Source organism: Triticum dicoccoides, chromosome 3A (genome assembly GCF_002162155.2).
Source record: "Triticum dicoccoides isolate Atlit2015 ecotype Zavitan chromosome 3A, WEW_v2.0, whole genome shotgun sequence".
In the NCBI taxonomy this organism is placed as follows: domain Eukaryota; kingdom Viridiplantae; phylum Streptophyta; class Magnoliopsida; order Poales; family Poaceae; genus Triticum; species Triticum dicoccoides.
In genome coordinates, this window is record NC_041384.1 from 578,338,966 (window position 1) to 578,360,909 (window position 21,944).

Sequence of the window (21,944 nt, forward strand, 5' to 3'; positions counted from 1 at the left end):
TGAGGTGAGTGCGCGAGAACCACATAACTAGGGAGATAGATGTTTGGGGGTGACATTTTGTGTGTATGGGAAATATACAGTCTACATAGTGCGTGTGCTTGGGTAAGAGATAGCGGGAGACCTAGAGAGTGAGGGAAGAGATGTGTGCATGCCCGAGAGACAAAGTGATAGAGACCTATGTTGGGGTCTGGACTTTACAAGAGAGAGGGGTGTTAATGTGCTCGTATGTTGGTGTTTGGGGGAGAGAACGACTTCTGTGTGTGTGTGTGTATGTATGTGTGTATGTGGTGGGGGGTTGACTTCAGATAAAGAGTGAGGTGTCAATATTTGATGAACATGCGTGATATACCTTGATGTACCAGAATTACAAACCTAAGATTGGAATTTTGGAATTCGACTCCATCATTAGCTTTTGTAATTCATTTAAACGGAGGTACTTTTTTTACGCCGGGATTTCATGATTTCAAATTCATATATCAAACCTAGAGATATACACATACGGGCATGTTCAAACTTTATAATCATCCACTTTATTCATACACATACACATTTTTGCTTTTGTCATCATATTTAGGATAAACACATTTGGAATTTCATTTGAATTGGACCGTATGATGGTATTTGCTTGTAGTAGCTCAATGATCCATATTTGAATTGAATGGACAATCTAAGTTTTGAGTTGGAGACATTGATTTTTAGAACTTGCACATTTGTTTGCATGCAAAACAAACAAATTGTCAGCCATGATATCGTAGTCGGTCGTACGAGAGCAGAATATTTATAATTTTAGGTGCCAAAAGCTTTCAAACTTCCCGCTCACATCGAAATATCACGCGCCCGAAAGTTTAGCCCTGCGATATTCCTGTTTTACCCCTGCCACATGAACGGAAAAGGGCTGCTTTGGTAACTAGGTATGTCAACTGTGTCCAGTTTAATCCCGATTAAAGTCCACTAGTGGTATGATAGTTCAAAAGAGTTTTTATTTTTTTGAGGAAAATGAACTAGGGAGGTAGCAAAAACTAACTAGATGGGACTGGCGGATTTCGTTTATTTGCCACTTACATACCTAGTTTCATCTTACCATTTTAATTTATTTTCGGCTGATGCTGCTTCAAGCCATTTAAATATAGTTTGCCATGCTCGACAATAATTTGTCCATCGTTTACCATGCAAGCTTACTGCCTGGATCATATGATAACTATCTCTTACTGATGTCCAGCGGAAACCTTTCAGGATGCCGTTCACACTAGGACACATTGTACAACACCAGAATCTATTTGTGGAAGCAGTGCGCCATCCATGTTACCAGATGGTAGCAGTTTAGAGGCAACACCGCCGGAGAGCAGTGTGAGCACAAATATTATAGTGCTTGAGGCTCTACTAGAGGCGGAAAGAGATGGTGTGGCTGCCATGAATGAGGTAATATTTACCTTGAGGCTGGAAATTACGGAATTAGCGGCACACATTATGCAAGCAACCCAAGAATTGGAGGAAGTAAGAATGTTGCATCTGAAGACGAAGGAGGTCCTGCTGTTTCTGCTATCTGAAGCCCAAGATAATCCCGGTTCTTCTTTAGATACCAGTTCAAATTTTCATTAGATTATTGTACTTGCATGTTGTGTCATGTCTCTGAATGGATTATGTTGCAAGACCCCCTATGTTGTCCATGTGTTGTAATGATCCGAATTTTTAGGCGAGGTAATCCTCAGAACTTGTATGATTGACATAAGGTGAACTGTTTGTCGTGTGAGCATATTGTATTGGATGAAATAACTGTTTGACTCAGAGTGTATCCAACCTACTGAATTCGAAGATCGCGGCATTTCTAAATCATAATCATATATAAAGGTGGAATAAATATTTGTTGTGGTTTTGAAGAAATAAATAACAAAACGTATAATTATCTATGGATATTCGTAATCGAATACAAATTGGATTTGAATTTAGTTTGCCAGGTCCCAGGGCAAACGTGAATGCTAATTCTCCCAAGTTTTGAACGAAGCGGCTAAACACCCACTATAATTTGTGGACTTCTCGAAGCAAGTGTTTGCGAGATGGAAATTACTGTCTACCCCTGACACTTGACATCCTTATCGACAGGATTTACACTGCTGTCGATAGGGGTAGACTAGTAACTTCAATCAGACGTGACACGACGGCCTTTGTGCCCATTCAGACACGGTGGGCGCCAAATGTGGGCGGCAAAACACATTTGATTCAAGCTCGTCCAAAAGACATGTGTCTCTTACTCCATTTCCCCATTCATACACGGTGGGCGGCAAAACAAACTCTCCTCGTCCGAAATCTATGTAGGCTTATATTTTAAATAGGGGCAGATGTGTAACTTCCATCAGACGTGACACAACCACCCTACCTGTCAGCCCCGTTCATACACCATGGGCGCCAAACGTGGGCGGCAAAACACCCTCTCCTCGCCCGAAATAGTTATCGGCAAATATTTGGGAGATGCGAGATTACCGTCCTATCCCCAACCGACGCGATGTCCAAAATTTTAAATGGGGGATAAGTTCGTAACTTTCCCCCATTTCAGAGAAGCGCGTACCAAAGTTTGAGATCCCCCCCTCCCCTCCATTTCCCCATTCATACACCGTCGGCGGCACGACAACCTCCGCACTGCGGCCAGCCTCCTCCTTCCGCCACCCCATCCTCCACCTTGCCGGGGCCGCTACCCCTACCCCGTCGTCCACTGCAAGAGATGGACGTCTCTCATCCACGGTGCTGGACCAGCATCCTTTCATCACCTCCTCTCGCTTCATCGGCGCTGTCGTCCACCTTGTCGTTGCTGCTCCTACGACCGCCTCGTCCACGGCAACAGGATATATCCCCCGACCCGACCGTATGCCATCTAAAGTCTTCTTCCCCGCCGCCGACAGCCATCGCACCCGCAGCACCCTCAACGTATCAGCATAGGCCTACACGGCGTCGCGAGAGAGGTGGTACTCTTCCATATGTGCTTAAGTTATTGAGTCTCACCCGAAAAATAGATCGTAATTTGTTTACTGTACTTTTCTTGTCCGTACCAAATCGTAGTGGCTAGTTGAAAGCAAACATTGGTTGCGAAGTAGCTTTGTCCGGTTTGCACCTTCAGATCCGCCATGGCACGGGCACTATACTCGTAAAGCTTATGGTTTCCCCCCTTTATATTCACTACCATCATCGTAGGTGCTTCGTGTCGTGCTAGCAGTGCTCCTCAAGACCTCAACCCAAAGCTTACGTGTTGAAATATGAATCTGATATGATGCTCATATCACTAAAACAGAGAACGTTTAATTGGTCGCCTAATGTTCCTATATTCGTTTCGAAAAGCATGTGCGCCACCCACTGGTCCAGCTAGTTCCACTTTCCTGATTTTTCTCTTGATGCTTAGGGTTTTCCCCTTTTATCTACTCTACTATGATCTGCGTAGGTGCTTTCTGTCGTACTAGCATTACTCCACCCTTCAAGCTAAACAACACAACACTCAGAATTCGAAAGCTTAGTTGTTCAAATATGATTGTGATATGATACTGATATTAGTTAACCGACACATTTAATTGGTTAGCTAAAGGTCCCACTTGAGTTTCCAAATGCATGTCGCGACATATAGGGAGACAGCATAATTGCATTTCTTTGTCACTTGTTGACCGTACTTTCTTGTCCATACCAAATCTTAGTTGTTATTTCAAAGCAAACATCGGTTGCTAACTACCCTTTGTGCGGTTTGCAGCTTCAGATTTGCCATCCCACTGCCACGGTCAACACTATACTCATCATGCTTATGTTTTCCCCATTTTATGATGACCACAATCAGCCTACGTGGTTCATGTCGTAATAGCACTGCTCCACCCATCGAGCTAAACAAGCTTAGTTGTACAAATTCATATATGATATTATTGCTGATATTAGTAAAACTGAGAGATGTTTAATTGGTTAGCTAAATGTTCCTACTTTAGTTTCGAAATGCATGTGAGCCACATATGGAGAGACCGGAAAGAATAGTATTTCTCTGTGCGCTCTGGTTCATCATGGGTGGCCAACCGACATTGTATTAAAAGACTTGTAATATTTTCAATCTGCTTGCTCTTCTGCTCTTCTTTAAGATGATACTCTTCTCTTGCGGTCGACTGGTCAGGTCGAGTTGTTCTCCCTTAGTATATTTTGAATCTGTCAGGTCAAGTCGACTTGTTCTTCTTTACTATATGTTGAAGCTATCATCTGCGAAGTGTCATCACTTCTGGAGCTCTCATATTTTGAGTAGTAGGCCACATTATATTAGTGCACACAACAAATTACAGCATGCATGGCATCTTTTAAAAGAATTGCAAAGATAGCACAAAGGGGTTTACATGGAGGCAGTATTGGATTAGAATCACTTCTGCATTACAAAGAAAATCTCACTTGTTTTTATGTTTTCATGCATGTCAGATATTGAACATTATCAAAATGAATATGAGAATGGGCGCACGAGAGGAATATTGCGGAATGATCCACTGCCTCACAAACTTGGCATGGTGGAGGATGGCCTATCTTATTCACCCATCAAGGTGCTTGCTCTAACTTTGCAAAGTTGTATTGGTCGCACATATTTTGCTTCTGACCTCTTGCATTACTTCTACTTTGTTACACCATATGCTTAGTTTAAGCATCATATATGAGTATTTGCCATACCTATCCATTTTCTGTACCTATTCCATGTGTCGTCACACTATGTTTTTCCAGTCAAATGTTGTTCTTTTGTAATAGGTGTCCAAAAGGAAGAGGGTGAGTGCAGGTCATCAAGGAGTACAAACTAGGTATTTGGAAAAGGTACTGATACCTGTTAAATTAGATAGATCAGCAGCCATAGAAAACACAGGCCCAACTATACCACACTTTACCCCTACTCTAGTGGCCAAACCCCTATTAGAACTGCTGGGAGCCCAGCGTCAGGTACTGTCTATGATATCAATTCAAAATTTGAACTCCTAAATTTCTGCTTGTGCCTTACCTTCTCTCTTGTATGAAAACTAATTTCAGATGAATCTCCTTGCTCAAAGGATCATACGATCTCAAACCAATAATGGGCTCTGCATTGCTCTTGTCAATACCTCTCTCCCTTTTGCCTTGTAACGCTGTACTTAATTAATTGCTATTTGATTATGTATCATCAGTCTGCACCTGAGCTTCATTATCCTCTGTTTCTTCCAATATTATTTGATCTATATTTACTCTTTGCAAAATGTAGAATAATGGCAATGCTTATAAAGAATTTTCTTTGCGGAATTTATTGAATTATCCTTCCATCAACATGGAGAAGGGCTTTCTCCAGCCCGTCTTAACATGTAATGTAAGTTCATCCTTCTCAAGCCTTCAAACTTTGTTCTAGTATAGATTTGGATAGGCATCATTTCCTCCACTGTTGTTTGCTTTGCTGTTTACATCTGATTGGATGTTTGCAACAACTACCAGTTTCAACTTGTAGTTGTAAAAACATGTTCCTTATATAGAATAGATCCATTTATTTGCTTATATAATTGTGAAACCTATTACGTGTCTCCTTGTTTCTCTTTCAGACTCGTATCTCTTACGCCAGGCAGAACTTTAGGGAAGATAGTGAGCCGAACCATCTTGAGGACAGCGAGATGACCCCAAGGTCCTGTCTTGATGAAGACAGTGAGTTGAAGCTACTCACCAGCAGGTGTGAGACAACCTCTGTGCAGTCGTTGCCTCAATCAGTTCGACTTCTTCAGTCTCGACTTAAAGCGGAAAGGCTTGCTTCAGCTCAGCTCCGACTTGAAGTCAAAGATGCAATGAAGATGTCAGAGGACTGCCGTGCGTGCCATCATGCCTTAAATCTAGTGTTGATGCATCTATCGTTGACACAACTGAGGTCTACTCAGCTTCTTCAGCTGTTTGGGGGGGCGACCTGGCCAGGCCTAGTGCCTTCTGAAGTGCTCTCAGTTTTGTATATTATTTTGTCGGTGCGTTTATTTGCACTGGTGGCGAACTTTGATGCCCAGTGGATGTAATATGTGTGATAGCCGTGATAGCCTAGCGTGAGTTGCTTGCTTATTTATTTCCTTGTTGTCTTGTTTATTTGTTTGCTTCTAGTCATTGCAGTTCTTTTTCCGCGGTTTGCTAGTGGCTGCAATAACCTATTTTTTAAAACTAGGTCAAAATAACCATGGGCTAATATTTACTATAGTGACACTGGGCCTCCTACGGGCCGTAGAAACAGTGGGCCTTCTACGGGCCGTAGAAACAGTGGGCCTTCTACGGGCCGTAAAAATAATGGGCCTTCTATGGGTTGTATCATCAATGGGCCTTATACGGGCAGTATGATTGATGGCCAAACATGGGCCAATAACAGGCCGCATTATGGCCGTAAATGGGCTAGAGTTGGAATCGTCCGTTCATGGGCCGACCATAATGGGCCATCGTTAATAGGCCGTATTTGATGACGCTATGAAAACGGCCCAACGTATTAACGGACCACAAACGGGCCGACTGTAACCATGAGCTGAATTTGGCCCACAAGCAGAAAATGACAGTAACGGGCCGTAAGTAAATGAATGCTGGAAATGAGCCCAAGAATAAATGGGCTTTGAGAAGGCCGAAAGATAACATGGGCTGGAAACGGTCCAACGGAATAACGGGCCGTTAATGGGTATAAAGTGATACACTGTTCATTACGGGCCAGTTTCACCACGGACCGTTAATGGGTGTAAAGTGATACACTGTTCATTACGGGCCAGTTTCACCACGGGCCGTTAGTAGGCCAAGAGTTACATAGGGCCTCATATGGGCTGAAAGACGTCATGGGCCATACATGGGCCAGAAGTGAAAACGGGCTGGAATCGTATTGGATGGCCCAGATGACGCTACTGGGCCTAATTCAGATAGGGCGTAATGGGCCTTGGGTTAGCGGGCTGTAAATGGGCTATATTCGAATAGGTCATTAACAGGCTTTCCATGGGCCGGACTGCCAGCTTTTGACCAAGTCAAACGGGCCGGCCTTTTTACAGGAATGGGCTTCTGTTGGGCCGTGCCACGTGTCAACGTATCATAGGCGCCTTCCGTCCAATGAGTGGTTGACATCTGTCCCAACGATGAGCCGACACGTGTTTCCTCCAGCCAATGATGATTTTACATGTGGAAAATCCCCATTGGTCGGGGCTGTTAATGGGTTATCGGATCCAAAACCTGACCCGATAGCTTAACGGCGTTCCGTTACGGTGGATGCCACGTGTCGGTCACCCTTGATGAAAGCACTTCTGTGACGCATGATTTATCGTCATGGAAGTGGACACTTCTGTGATGATAATTTTGGTAAAGTCATGGAACACTTCTACGACAGCACAGGTATGACTATCTTGATTCTGTCATAAATTTGTCATGGATGTACATGCATGACAAAAAAAGCGACCTACTGTGACAAACACGTATCATCACGGAAGTGTATTTTTTTGTAGTGGTAATACCTCCCTTCTTAGGGACACAATGGATAGGACTTACCCACTGACTATCAACAACGTGATAAATTATACCTGCCTCAAGGAGCTTTAGTATTTCCTTTCATACCACTTCTTTCATTTTAGGATTCAGCCATCGTTGATGATCGCGAACTGGTTTAGCATCTTCTTCCAAATTAATTTTATGTTGACATAGAGTGGGACTAATGCCCTTAAGATCATCAAGAGTATACCCAATAGCAGCACGGTGCTTCTTCAGAGTTTTCAATAATCTCTCTTCCCCATGCTCTGAAAGGTTAGCACTAATAATAACAGGATATATCCTTTTCTCATCAAGATAAGCATATTTAAGAGTATCAGGTAACGATTTAAGCTCAGACACGGGATCACCCTTGGGTGGAGGAGGATCCCCTAGGATTTCAACAGGCAAATTGTTTTTCAGAATAGGTTCCTGTTTAAAGAATACTTCGTCTATTTCCCTTCTTTCATTCATAAACATATCATTTTCATGGTCTAGCAAATATTGTTCTAAAGGATCACTAGGAGGTACAACAATAGAAGCAAGACCAATAATTTCATCCTTACTAGGTAATTCTTCTTCACGGTGTTGTCTACTAAATTTAGAAAAATTAAATTCATGAGTCATATCATCTAAACCGATAGTAACAACATCCCTTTTGCAATCTATGGTGGCATTAACAGTGTTCAGGAAGGGTCTACCAAATATAATGGGACAAAAGCTATCTTGTGGGGAACCAAGAACAAGAAAATCAGCAGGATATTTAGTTTTCCCACACAAGACTTCAACATCTCTAACAATTGCCATTGGTGAAATAGTATCTCTATTGGCAAGTTTAATTGTGACATCAATATCTTCTATCTCAGCAGGTGCAATATCATGCATAATTTCTTTGTATAAGGAATAAGGTATTGCACTAGCACTAGCACCCATATCACATAAGCCATGATAACAATGATCTCCTATTTTAACATAAATAACATGCATGCCTACCACCGGTCTGTTTTTATCTTTAGCACAAGGTTTAGCAATTCTAGCAGTCTCATCAAGGAAATGAATAACATGCCCATCAATATTATCAGACAAGAGATCTTTAACAATAGCACTATCAGGTTCAACTTTAATTTGCTCATGAGGTGTATAAGTTTTAATATTGCTTTTACGAACCACAGTTGAAGCTTTAGCATTATCCTTTATCCTAACAGGGAAAGGTGGTTTCTCAACATATGCAGTAGGAACAATAGGATCATTATAAGTGACAATCTTTTCTTCAACTTTAATAGGTGCAGCTACTTTTACTTCTATGGGAGGATGATATTTAAACCACTTCTCCTTGGGGAGATCAACATAAGTAGCAAAAGATTCACAGAAAGAAGCTACTATCTCAGAGTCAAGTCCATATTTAGTGCTAAATTTACGGCAAACATCGGTATCCATAAAAGATTTAACACAATCAAAACTAGGTGTCATACCTGACTCCTTACCTTTGTCGAGGTCCCAATCTTCAGAGTTGCATTTAATTCTTTCCAATAAATCCCATTTGAATTCAATAGTCTTCATAATAAAAGAACCAGCACAAGAAGTATCAAGCATGGTGCGATTGCTATCAGAAAGCCGAGCATAAAAATTTTGAATAATCATTTCTCTTGAGAGCTAATGATTGGGGCATGAATATAACATTGATTTAAGCCTCCCCCAAGCTTGAGCAATGCTTTCTCCTTCGCGAGGCCAAAAATTATATATATAATTGTGATCACGATGAACAAGATGCATAGGATAAAACTTCTGATGAAATTCCAATTTCAATCGTTTGTAATTCCAAGACCCCATATCATCACATAGCCTATACCATGTCGATGCATCTCCCTTCAAAGATAAAGGGAAGACCTTCTTCTTAACAACATCTCCGGGTACACCTGCAAGCTTAAATAATCCACAAACTCCATCCACATATATTAGATGCTCATCAGGATGTTTTGTTCCATCTCCTAAAAAAGGATTAGCTAGCAGTTTATCTATCATACCCGAAGGAATTTCAAAGCAGACATTTTCATTTTCAGTAGGTTCAGTAGGTTGAGGAGCAACTCTTTGCTCTACTGGTCGGGGTGAAGATACCCCGAACAAGCCCCTGAGAGGATTACTTTCCATAGTAACAAGTGACAGTAAATTTCAGCACACTATATAAATTTTTCCTTACCAAATTCCACCTACCAAAAGCCCTTCACTCCCCGGCAACGGCGCTAGAAAAGAGTCTTGATGACCCACAAGTATAGGGGATCTATCGTAGTCCTTTCGATAAGTAAGAGTGTCGAACCCAACGAGGAGCGGAAGGAAATGATAAGCGGTTCCAGCAAGGTATTCTCTGCAAGTACTGAAATAAGTGGTAACAGATAGTTTTGAGATAGGATAATTTGTAACGAGCAACAAGTGAAAAAAGTAAATAAAGTGCAGCAAGGTGGCCCAATCCTTTTTGTAGCAAAGGACAAGCCTGGACAAACTCTTATATAGATAAAAGCGCTCCCGAGGACACATGGGAATATCGTCAAGCTAGTTTTCATCACGCTCATATGATTCACGTTCGGTACTTTGATAATCTGATATGTGGGTGGACCGGTGCTTGGGTACTGTCCTTACTTGGACAAGAATCCCACTTATGATTAACCTCTATTGCAAGCATCCGCAACTACAACAAAAGTATTGAGGTAAACCTAACCATAGCATGAAACATATGGATCCAAATTAGCCCCTTACGAAGCAACGCATAAACTAGGGTTTAAGCTTCTGTCACTCTAGCAACCCATCATCTACATATTACTTCCCAGTGCCTTCCTCTAGGCCCAAATAATGGTAAAGTGTCATGTAGTCGATGTTCACATAACACCACTAGAGAAGAGACAACATACATCTCATCAAAATATCGAACGAATACCAAATTTGTAGCGACCAGACCTCAAACAGTCTGATCTCTATGCTCCGGTGTCATCCCTGGATCAGTAATGCTGACACCACATAGTACTCGGAGGATTTATAACAGAGTGGCAATCACACACTTATTACATCGAGTGTCTCAAAAGAGAGCTTATTACAATAAGTATGGCTTAAGACCATCTAATAACGATAACAGCGGAAGGCTTGGAAGATAAGTGAGTCCATCAACTCCAACGGTGTGACGTTCGGATAATTAAGTTACAGTAATCCAAAGTTAATGGCGCCACATCACCACTCTTACTGTTGCTAATCCTTGGTTGATCCAAATCGTGATCCAAATTCAAATTCAAAATTCTCAAACACGCAAAATAAAATGTTCAAAGTGTGGCAAATATTACATAACTAATTATGGTGGTGACCCAACACTTTTGCAAAGTATTTAAATGCCCTTTTGTATATATAATAGTGGCATAACCAATTAAATAAATGCCTTTTATTATTTATAAAATGTTAAACTATTTTATTTGGGGTTTAAACTTTTTGTGGCACTGGGATATTTGAAACACTAATTTAGGTACTATGAATGTATTTAATAAAACAATATATATAGAAAATAAAATAGAAAACTATTAAAACATAAAAATAAAAAGAAAAAGAAAAGACCCCCCCCCCATTGGGCCTGGTGGCCCAGCTGGCCGCTACCAGGTAGCCCACCCGCGCTCACTAATCCTCCTCCCCTGTTCACTACGCCGTGGCCGCGCCGATGCCTGCCACGGCACCATCCGTCGCCGTGGCAGCCATCCGGCGATCCCCTGCCTATATCTACTCCCCCATGGCGCATGAACCCTAGCCCCCTCCTCACTTTTCCCCATTGCGCCCCCGTCCACTCCTCGCCGTGGGCGCCCCGATCTGGAGCCACCGCGCTCGTCCCCGTCATCGTCCGCCGTCACCTCGACCTCTGCTTCCTCCTCGACCACGACCTCGAGTAGAAGACCGCCTCAACGTAGAGATCGACGCCGCTCCTCCACGTCGGCCATCACCTCCGTCCGCTACGGTCGCCGTCGTCTTCCATGGCTCCGGCACCGCCCTGCAGCTACTAAGCCGTCGAAGGGCCACCTTGTGCCCCGCGGTGAGCACCTTCCTCCCCTTCCGTTTCTTGCGCCGATGGCCGTCGTCATCCGTGAACACCCCGCCGCCGCCCGAGCTCGTGCTCCTCGCGGCCACCTCGTCCCTGCCTCGCCTCCACACCTACCCCGCGCGCCGACCGCGTTGTGCTCTGCTCCGTCGTGTGACGCGCGCCCCGGCCCCCGCCGTGCCTACCTGGCCATGGCCGCGCCCGAGCCCCTCCTCCTCCGCAACCTCGCCCGGCGTCCTCTGCCGCGGGCCGCGTTGCACGCGCACACGCCCGCCGCCTTCAGCCGCGCTTCGTCTACAGCCCCCTTGGCGGTGCTCCGCGTGGGCCCTCCGGCGCCTGGCCATGCCGGCCCGCACCCGCCGCTAGTCGCCGCTCCCGGCCGACCTGCTGCCGCCTACCCATTGTCCGCGCCCGCCTTCTCCTGTTGTCGCTGCCTGCTGCAGCTCCGCGCTGGCCAGTGCTCCGTCGCCCGCACCAGCTCCTTGCGTCGGCCGCCTTCGCCCGCAGTCGCATCAGGCCCGCTCACCCCGCTCGACGCTGGTCACACGTCTCGCGCCGCCTGCAACTACTGCTGCATTGCGCCACGCCCGTGCCGCGCATAGCCGTTGCTTACTGAACTGCTGCTAGTAATTGTAGCTACTATTAGAGCTAGCTTTTCTAATTCTACATTGATTAGCCATCTGGACAACCCCTAAACTGCGGCTAAACAACTGTTAACAGGAGTAAGAATAATATTTCTAGGTAGCACATTTGTCAAAGCTCAAATGTTTCCATTGGACCAAATCAATTTGATGCATGGATTAATTCCTATGAAAATCACAAAATGCTATCTTTTCTAAATAGAGAACAGAATTAACCCCTAGCACTGTATGCGTGTGTTGTGTATATATGTGTGTTGTGTGTACACAGCACGCGTGTGTGTCGTGCGTGTGTGGCCGGCTGGACTCTGTCCACTAATGGCCGGCCCTTGTTAATTAGGCTATGTTTAGCTTATGATTAGTTTAGTGCTAATTAGCCCTTTTAGCAAATGACAAGTGGGTTCCATCTACATAGATTAGATAAATATTTTGGAAATTATTAAATCAGTGTCATATGGGCCACCACCTCTCCTTTTGACTAGTCACATTGACTTGGTCAATCTGGATTTAAATTAAACTCAAAATTCTAGAATATTGTTAAAATTTTGGAAATTCATAGAAATTAAACCGTAACTCATATGAAAATGTTTTATACATGAAAGTTGCTCAGAACAACGAGACAAATCCGGATACGCAGCCCGTTCGTCTGCCACGCATCCCTAGCATAGCGAACACGCAAATTTCCCCCACCGGTTCATCTGTCTGAAAACGCGAAACACCGGGGATACTTTCCTGGATGTTTCCCCCCTTCGCTCATATCACATATCCCTGCGTTATGTCACCCCTAGCACAACGTATTGCCGCGTCTTGCTTTGTGTTACATTTGATTTCTCTGTTATTTATTGTGTTCCCCCTCCGTTACTTCTTTCCGGTAGGCTCCGAGACCGTTGCTGATACCCCCTGTGATCGGCTACATCGACGACGACCCCTCTTTCTTGCCAGAGCAACCAGGCAAGCCCCCCCCCCTTGATCACCAGATATCGCCTACTCTCCTCTATACTGCTTGCATTAGAGTAGTGTAGCATGTTACTGTTTTCCGTTAATCCTATCCTGATGCATAGCATGTCATTATTGCTACTACTGTTGATACCTTACCTGCAATCCTACATGCTTAGTATAGGTTGCTAGTAATCCATCAGTGGCCATACATTCTTGTCAGTCTGCCATGCTGTACTATCGGGCCATGATCACTCGGAAGTTGATCACGGGTATATAACTATACTTTATACATGATACATGTGATGACTAAAGTCGGGTTGGCTCGAGGAGTACCCGCGAGTGATTCACGGATTGGGGGCTGAAAGGACCTTTGTCCCGACGGCCCTCTGGGTGGATCTTTGTGGCGGAGCGACAGGGCAGGTTGAGACCACCTAGGAGAGAGGTGGGCCTGGCCCTGGTTGGCGTTCGCGGTGTCTTCAAGATAACACGTTTAACAAGATCTTGGTATTTGATCTGAGTCTGGCTACTGGCCTATACGCACTAACCATCTACGCGGGGACAGTTATGGGCACTCGACGTCGTGGTATCAGCCGAAGCCTTCGTGACGTCAGCGACTGAGTGGCGCGCGCCGGATTGGACTGGAACGCCTGTTAGGCTAGGTCTGCTTCCGGCCGCGTTCGCAACATGCAGGTGTGCAAAGGGCGATGGGCCCAGACCCCTACGCCATAGGATTTAGACCGGTGTGCTGACCTCTCTGTTGTGCCTAGATAGGGCTGCGACGTGTTGATCTTCCGAGGCCGGGCATGACCCAGAAAAGTGTGTCCGGCCAAATGGGATCGAGCGTGTTGGGTTATGTGGTGCACCCCTGCAGGGAAGTTAATCTATTCGAATAACCGTGTCCCTCGGTAAAAGGACGACCCGGAGTTGTACCTCGACCTTATGACAACTAGAACCGGATACTTAATAAAACACACCCTTCCAAGTGCCAGATACAACCAGTGGTCGCTCTCTCACTGGGCGACGAGGGGAGGATCATCGCTTAGGATTATGCTATGCGATGTTACTTGGTGAACTTACCATCTACTCTCTTCTCCTGCTGCAAGATGGAGGTTACCAGAAGCGTAGTCTTCGAAAGGACTAGCTATCCCCCTCTTATTCCGGCATTCTGCAGTTCAGTCCACATATGATAGCCTTATTCCATTTGATACCAATGCATACATATGTAGTGTAGCTCCTTGCTTGCGAGTACTTTGATGAGTACTCACGGTTGCTTTTCTCCCTCTTTTTCCCCTTTCCTATATCCAATTGCTGCGACCAGACGTTGGAGCCCAGGAGCCAGACGCCACCGTCGATGACGACTACTACTACTCGGGGAGTGCCTACTACTACGTGCAGCCCGCTGACGACGACCAGGAGTAGTTTAGGAGGATCCCAGGCAGGAGGCCTGCGCCTCTTTCGATCTGTATCCCAGTTTGTGCTAGCCTTCTTAAGGCAAACTTGTTTAACTTATGTCTGTACTCAGATATTGTTGCTTCCGCTAACTCGTCTATGATCGAGCTCTTGTATTCGATCCCTCGAGGCCCCTGGCTTGTAATATGATGCTTGTATGGCTTATTTTATTTGTAGAGTTGTGTTGTGATATCTTCCCGTGAGTCCCTGATCTTGATCGTACACGTTTGTGTGTATGATTAGTGTATGGTCAAATCAGGGGCGTCACAAGTTGGTATCAGAGCCGGCTGCCTGTAGGAATCCTCCTTCCACACTCCTTGGCCAAAGTCGAGTCTAGACATTGCAAAAACTTTCTACTAACATGGTTGTGTGTCTTACGGGCCCACGTCGCCATTTGGGTGGTATTAGGATCTTTTACTCCTCATCTATACTCTGGGACTCTGAGCTCTTTTCTATTCAGGTTAAATGATTTTGCTAAAAACAAAACTAACTTTAGGTTCTCGATAATACTTTCTCCCGGAGAGCCCCTCATTTCACATGATCGCCTGATGCACTAGAATATTCCAAAGTACTCTACGATGTTTTGTCGAGTCTTTGTAACATCGCATTTGCGATTTCCTTCCACCGTCAACCCCTATGAAAACTGCACACACTTGCCATTCATACAATCATTCCCCGTTAATCTTGTTATTACAAGATGTCCCGAAATACTCTCTGTTGTTCCGAGAATCCTTTGAGCTTAGTGCCTTGCTGTACTTTGTCACTTGAATACCCTTACGGATAATTCTCGCACTTACCGAGTATCCGCTCATCCCCAGTTGATTCAGGTATTTCACAAAAGTCTTCGTAATACCGTTCGTTCTTCTGAAAATCCTCAACAGCCTAATGATCTTGAAATTCTTGCTTGCTAGCATTATGATTAATCCAATAAGTCTGGTAATCTTACTGGCATCCTTTGTCATTATCATTTAGAGTCTATTGATTTGATATGTTGCGGATGCTTGCAATCCTCAGGATTTATCCTTCCGGCTCAGACATCATTTTAAACATGAGCTGGTTCTCGACCAATCGGATTGCCATCGATTGTACCCCTAAGCATACGCAACTTATCCATCCTTAATCAGAGTGTTTGCTTCTGATCCCTTGGTCGGAAATCATAATTCTTTTGCATTTGAGCTTTGAATTAGTCAGTTGTTTCTATAGTCTGATCTCCTGGCATTGTTTCTTCCTATGGTTGAGTACCGATGCTCACATCAGATCCTTTGAGGACCACCGGATCCTTTGTTGGATTTTATCCGATAGCGTCCTTCATATTCAATTCCTTTGGAAGTTATTTCTCCATTGGTAAATCCTATCCTCTGATTGACCAACCATGCTCTGCTTTCGAGGTTGTGATATTAATATTGAAGCTTGTGGTATATGTTTCCACGATACCCTGACGGGTTGAACCTATGCCTTCCTTAATATGTGCGAACTCAAAAGGTTTCACGAGTCATACTCTTCTGGTGTTTTGCTAGATAAAGTCTCAACACTACAACTTCTTCGAAGACAAGAAGTGAATGAAAGGTTATGCATTAAAGAAGTGGGAGTCTACCTTGAACTTTGTGTTCATGCCCATGGACATGATGTAGATCCTATGTAAGCTTCTGGTAACAATAACTATTTCCTTGATAAATATCATCTGGTATTTGTGAATTGATCCTTTCCAACCGTGGTTCCGACCATGATTGTTCCCCTTTGATTCTATTTCTCGGACAAGTTAAAGTACTTGCCTTCTGCAGATCAGTACGCCTTCCCAACATCTATTTTGTTCTACCTTCGAGTATTACCCCCTGGTATCTCGAGGATATCAACCCATTGCACTTCATCTTATGAATTTCCGATGAAGTAGTACCTTTCCCCATCATAGTCACTCCACGGGTTCTGGGTTATCGTCAACCGAGAACACCGATTTTGTGAATCGAATGAACACTGAGATTCGGTACTCCCAGTACTTTGTTGTTGAGAAGTTTAATACTCCATCACGTCACTCCTAGCCTGATCGGCTACATCATTGTCGTGCTAAATTTTAACTGTGCTACCGGGTCCTTAATTTCGGAGCACAACTTTCGATGATGAGCTAAGCTTACTCCGATTTCCTCGTCTTATCGTTCCACCTTGAACGACAAGCTTGAATTCGACTTTGTGTCGTACCATTGGTTCCAATAACCTTTTGCTTCATCATTATTTTGACTTGGTGTCATCGTTGATTGATTACGTCTTCATGAAATCTCTCGACAAATGTGTCATGGTCATCATCAACCTTATGAGCTCTTCCAGGATATCAATCGAATTCATGATGAGAAATACCATCCTTGCTCACGATGATTTGTCTTATCATCGACCACTCTACTACCTTTCCTCCAACACAAACGTGTTCTTGTTTTGTGTTGTACCTTGAGTTCCGTGCTATCCAACAATTGTTCTTCTTTACCTTGGACTATTACCATCTGTCTTGTCAAGAATGTCATGAGACTTTCACACCTCTTATAAATTATTGATGCAAGTAATACTTCTTACCATAACCTTCCCTTCTTGGTCCCCGTGTTGATTCTAACCGGGATTCCAACAAGTGAACGGTACTGTGTGGATTTTGTACTTCTAACAACCCTGTTGCTTTGAAGTTGATGGTCGATAGTTCGTTCTTAGACTATTGGTTGTTGAACCAACATTCTAACGTTGATCATGCTACCTAAGCCCATCTTTTGGGTGCACCTTACAATCAATGTTCAATTGTGTATGCTTTCCTTGAGCATACATCATTATATTATATCATTTGATCCGACAAATGTTATCTCCTTGTTCACATAATTGTGGAAACCCATCCTTTCGAAATCTCGATGAATTGTCACTGAGTTCATCAACTACCTTCTTATTCTTTCATTGGTTTAATGATGAGCTCTTGTTCTGGAACTCCCTTCCATAGTACATTTCCCGAGAATCTTACAATGTCTTCTCGTCAAATTGTGTTGCACCTTTTCTTCTCAGGCATCCAAATGTCTGAGGTATCCTGACACCAATTAGATCTGAATCTCGGCCAGATATGATGGTTGGAACATATTTCCAAGAGTTATAAAATTGGTCTTTATATGACCCGGTAAGGTGATGTCATGCCTAGCACACCTGACCGGAGGACCTATTGTTATAGTTTCCTTTTGGCAAGGTTAGTCATTCTTCCGTGAGGAAATTGCAAGACTTATTCTATAAGTTGTTCCTGATGGATCCTTTTTGTCTCCAAAGTCTGATCTTCACCTGTTGACCATGTCAATGCTATCTCAAAGCATGTCTATGGTACTCCGATTTTCAACAGGAACATTTGAAGCCCAATGTTAAATGTTTCCTGCTCAATTATCCAAAAACCGTTGTATGGGTAATGTCATGAAAATTCTCTCCCGTACCTAAAGAGTTTTCTACATTATATCCTATCATGGATATCATGCTCTACTTGTCCTTGGGAAGGATATACCTTTGAAATATGTGTTTAAACCCATTTTCCTTTCCATTGTTCTGTTTAATTTGATAATCATATTTGCCTTTCCATTGGTTGGTTTAACGCGTCCTGTGATCTATATGATCTAAGCGGTAATATTCTCCTGCTTATGTAAACACCTCGGTGTACAATTCTGTCAGCAAGACCCTGTTACTATTGTTGATGACATTTCGGTAGCCACCGATGGACGAGAACCTTGCCTATTGGCCCGCCTCGTTCAACGATCAGGAAAATGGTTCTCTTCATCCCTCGCCCTTGGTATCGATGTTGTTGCCGACATAGCTGACATGCTATCCTCTGACATGCCTTGCTTACATGATCTTGCAAGACGTCACTGCCCTTCCTACTTTAACCCACATGGCGGGCCCATAACCCACAGTTCCACAGGATCGAAACCTGACTCTCTTGTACACCCCCTGTTCCTAAAGTTATTCCTCGTGCGTGGCCTTGTATGTAATTCACGGACCGCAGTCCTAGTGATCTATTCTGGTATCAGATGCAATACTTATTCTCGTTGCTCTGAACCCCTTTCACACTCCGTTCCACACATTGGATGATTGTCTATCCACTTGAAACTTCTTATGGTACCTTCTTACTTGGCTCTCGATGTGGTTTGTTCAACTCGAGAGATGCTCATGTGTTCATTCCCTGGGATAACCCTATATGATTTCCCCTTATACCATTCTATCGTTGTAGGACAACCCCTTACCTATTCGTAAATACGATGGGATTCTCAAAGAAAGGAAGAAAACTTCATCACGATGACCCGAAACAGAGAAATGAAGAGCTCAACATAATGGATCGACCTCTTCGAGAAGAGCAACTAAGACCGAGAACACTCGCTAGGATTTCATGCCCGAAACATCCCCACCTTACGCCTCTTAAATCTCTGGACGAGATTTCTTATAGTGGAGGAGAATTGTGACATTCGGATAATTAAGTTACAGTAATCCCAAGTTAATGGCGCCACATCACCACTCTTACTGTTGCTAATCCTTGGTTGATCCAAATCGCAATCCAAATTCAAATTCAAAATTCTCAAACACGCAAAATAAAATGTTCAAAGTGTGGAAAATATTTCATAACTAATTATGGTGGTGACCCAACACTTTTGCAAAGTATTTAAATGCCATTTTGTATATATAATAGTGGCATAACCAATTAAATAAATGCCTTTTATTATTTATAAAATGTTAAACTATTTTATTTGGGATTTAAACTTTTTGTGGCACTGGGATATTTTGAAACACTAATTTAGGTACTATGAATGTATTTAATAAAACAATATATATAGAAAATAAAATAGAAAACTATTAAAACAGAAAAATAAAAAGAAAAAGAAAAGACCCCCCCCCATTGGGCCTGGTGGCCCAGCTGGCCACTACCAGGTAGCCCACCCGCGCTCACTAATCCTCCTCCCCTGTTCACTACGCCATGGCCGCGCCGGTGCCTGCCACGGCCCCATCCGTCGCCGTGGCGGCCATCCGGCGATCCCCTGCCTATATCTACTCCCCGCGGCGCATGAACCCTAGCCCCCTCCTCACTTTTCCCCATCGCGCCCCCGTCCACTCCTCGCCGTGGGCGCCCCAATCTGGAGCCACCGCGCTCGTCCCCGTCATCGTCCGCCGTCACCTCGACCTCTGCTTCCTCCTCGACCACGACCTCGAGTAGAAGACCGCCTCAACGTAGAGATCGACGCCGCTCCTCCACGTCGGCCATCACCTCCGTCCGCTACGGTCGCCGTCGTCTTCCATGGCTCCGGCACCGCCCTGCAGCTACTAAGCCGTCGAAGGGCCACCTTGTGCCCCGCGGTGAGCACCTTCCTCCCCTTCCGTTTCTTGCGCCGATGGCCGTCGTCATCCGTGAACACCCCGCCGCCGCCCGAGCTCGTGCTCCTCGCGGCCACCTCGTCCCTGCCTCGCCTCCACACCTACCCCGCGCGCCGACCGCGTTGTGCTCTGCTTCGTCGTGTGACGCGCGCCCCGGCCCCCGCCGTGCCTACCTGGCCATGGCCGCGCCCGAGCCCCTCCTCCTCCGCAACCTCGCCCGGCGTCCTCTGCCGCGGGCCGCGTTGCACGCGCACACGCCCGCCGCCTTCAGCCGCGCTCCGTCTACAGCCCCCTTGGCGGTGCTCCGCGTGGGCCCTCCGGCGCCTGGCCATGCCGGCCCGCACCCGCCGCTAGTCGCCGCTCTCGGCCGACCTGCTGCCGCCTACCCATTTTCCGCGCCCGCCTTCTCCTGTTGTCGCTGCCTGTTGCAGCTCCGCGCTGGCCAGTGCTTCGTCGCTCGCACCAGCTCCTTGCGTCGGCCGCCTTCGCCCGCAGTCGCATCAGGCCCGCTCGCCCCGCTCGACGCTGGTCACACGTCTCGCCGCCGCCTGCAACTACTGCTGCATTGCGCCATGCCCGTGCCGCGCATAGCCGTTGCTTACTGAACTGCTGCTAGTAATTGTAGCTGCTATTAGAGCTAGCTTTTCTAATTCTACATTGATAGGCCATCTGGACAGCCCCTAAACTGCGGCTAAACAACTGTTAACAGGAGTAAGAATAATATTTCTAGGTAGTACATTTGTCAAAGCTCAAATGTTTCCATTGGGCCAAATCAATTTGATGCATGGATTAATTCCTATGAAAATCACAAAATGCTATCTTTTCTAAATAGAGAACAGAATTAACCCCTAGCACTGTATGCGTGTGTTGTGTATATATGTGTGTTGTGTGTACACAGTGCGCGTGTGTGTAGTGCGTGTGTGGCCGGCTGGACTCTGTCCACTAATGGCCGGCCCTTGTTAATGAGGCTATGTTTAGCTTAGGATTAGTTTAGTGCTAATTAGCCCTTTTAGCAAATGACAAGTGGGTTCCATCTAAATAGATTAGATAAATATTTTGGAAATTATTAAATCAGTGTCATATGGGCCACCACCTCTCCTTTTGACTAGTCACATTGACTTGGTCAATCTGGATTTAAATTAAACTCAAAATTCTAGAATATTGTTAAAATTTTGGAAATTCATAGAAATTAAACCGTAACTCGGATGAAAATGTTTTATACATGAAAGTTGCTCAGAATGACGAGACGAATTCGGATACGCAGCCCGTTCGTCCGCCACGCATCCCTAGCATAGCGAACACGCAAATTTCCCCCACCGGTTCATCTGTCTAAAAACGCGAAACACCGGGGATACTTTCCCGGATGTTTCCCCCCTTCGCTCATATCACATATCCCTGCGTTATGTCACCCCTAGCACAACGTATTGCCGCGTCTTGCTTTGTGTTACATTTGATTGCTCTATTATTTATTGTGTTCCCCCTTCGCTACTTCTTTCCGGTAGGCTCCGAGACCGTTGCTGATACCCCCTGTGATCGGCTACATCGATGACGACCCCTCTTTCTTGCCAGAGCAACCAGGCAAGCCCCCCCCCCTTGATCACCAGATATCGCCTACTCTCCTCTATACTGCTTGCATTAGAGTAGTGTAGCATGTTACTGCTTTCCGTTAATCCTATCCTGATGCATAGCCTGTCATTGTTGCTACTACTTTTGATACCTTACCTGCAATCCTACATGCTTAGTATAGGTTGCTAGTAATCCATCAGTGGCCATACATTCTTGTCCGTCTGCCATGCTGTACTATCGGGCCGTGATCACTCGGGAGTTGATCACGGGTATATAACTATACTTTATACATGATACATGTGATGACTAAAGTCGGGTTGGCTCGAGGAGTACCCGCGAGTGATTCACAGATTGGGGGCTGAAAGGACCTTTGTCCAGACGGCCCTCTGGGTGGATCTTTGTGGCGGAGCGACAGGGCAGGTTGAGACCACCTAGGAGAGAGGTGGGCCTGGCCCTGGTCG